This window comes from Capsicum annuum, unplaced genomic scaffold (assembly GCF_002878395.1).
Source record: "Capsicum annuum cultivar UCD-10X-F1 unplaced genomic scaffold, UCD10Xv1.1 ctg45847, whole genome shotgun sequence".
In the NCBI taxonomy this organism is placed as follows: domain Eukaryota; kingdom Viridiplantae; phylum Streptophyta; class Magnoliopsida; order Solanales; family Solanaceae; genus Capsicum; species Capsicum annuum.
The window spans coordinates 2,746-4,322 of NW_025853373.1; the positions used below are offsets into that span (position 1 = coordinate 2,746).

At 38.7% G+C, this 1,577-nt stretch overlaps 1 non-coding gene across 1 annotated transcript; it reads left to right on the top strand.

The window, feature by feature from the left end:
* Positions 1 to 1,167: 1,167 nt before the first annotated feature.
* On the top strand, positions 1,168 to 1,278 carry LOC124892314. Its single transcript, XR_007050183.1, has one exon. It is a non-coding gene; the product is annotated as a small nucleolar RNA R71 (small nucleolar RNA).
* The last annotated feature ends 299 nt before the right edge of the window (positions 1,279 to 1,577 follow it).

A 1,577-nucleotide genomic window follows, 5' to 3' on the forward strand; every position in this document is an offset into this window, starting at 1 on the left:
CTCATTGTTGCTAATTTAAATAGGGAGAGTGAACTTTTCAAGGTCCTTAAGCATTTTGGGCATCTTTTGAGTCACCACAAGGCTACACTCCGTAGTGAGTGCTACCGCCTCCACATCCTGCAATTTAACATTGTTAGAAACCACACCTCTCAAGTACTTAACGTATTTGGGCATTCCCTGCAAACATCTAAAAGAGGTAAGTTATTGTGTAGCTCTCTAAATGTGTCAAAGAACTTCTAGAAGTGTGCATCCTTATTTGCCTTTATAAGCTTCTATGGAAAAGATAGTTGTAGGATCTTTTTCACTTCTTCAGCAACCTTTTCTTTTGAGTTCTCAAACTTTCTTGACTTTTTAGTAACTTGGTTATTTACCTATTTAGGACTCAAATCAGCATCTACCTCCTTAGTTTTCTTTGGAGGTTCTCCATAAAGCTCTCTAACACTCCTCAGAGTTATTGCCATAACTTGATAGGTTTTTCTATATCTCCTGGCAATCCACCTTGAGGCCTGGTATTTAGTGTCTATTTTAACTGCCCCAACTATAAGCTTCTCGTGGCCGCTTGCTAGTTCTTTACATCTGCAACCAATTATTCTTGATTAGCTAGGATTTGTTTCACCATCTCTTCTAAGTTGCTAGTTGACTAATTTCCTTGTGCCTGTGGTTGTTGAATTTGTTGTTGTTGGGCGTTCCATGACTGATTCAGTGGCTAAGTCTACCATTTCATGTTATAGGCATTCCCATAATTCTGCCTTTGATTATTTCCCAGATATATCACAGACTCAAGATTGGCAGCACAGATAGCCATTGAATAGCCACTGTTACCACAAATTTCACACCAACCTGCAGTTTGTTGGATTGAATTAACTATGGCTGCAGGTTGTGTGGCACCTAATTTTATGTTGTTGAGTTGTGTAGTCAACTGAGATTATAATGTAGCAATTTGAGCAGATATTGCATTAACTGATCTACTTTCAAAACACCTGCAACCTTTTTAGTAGCACTCCTTGAGTCTAAATGCCACTTAGGATTACCTTGTGCAATTCGCTTCAACAAAGTATACAACTCGCCATATGCCATATCCATAGCTTGATAACCTACAGCTGAATCTAGAAAAATCTTTATGGTATGGTTAAGTACCTCAACAAAAGTATGAGCTAATACCTCGCTAGACTATTAATGGTGTGGACAGTCCTGTAGTAGATCCTTGAAATTCTCCCAAGCATGATATAAATTTTCATCTGGCTTTTGTTTGAAGCACACAATCTCACTACAAAGTCTCGCAGTCTTGCCAGAAAGGAAAAATCTGATGATGAATCTCCAAGCTAAGTCGTCCCATGATGTGATTGAATTTGCCAGCTCAACATTCAACCACTTCTTTCTTCCCCCAACAATGAATAGGAAATAGTGCCATCCTCACATAATTAGCATTCACACCCATAGGGATGAATGTATCATTAATTTCCAGAAAGTTCTGCAAGTGGACTTGTGAATCTTCATGCGAAAGCATGATAAACTGTCCACTGCTGATCAGAAATTGCACCATATTCTATTTGAGCTCAAAATTATCCCCAGCAGCT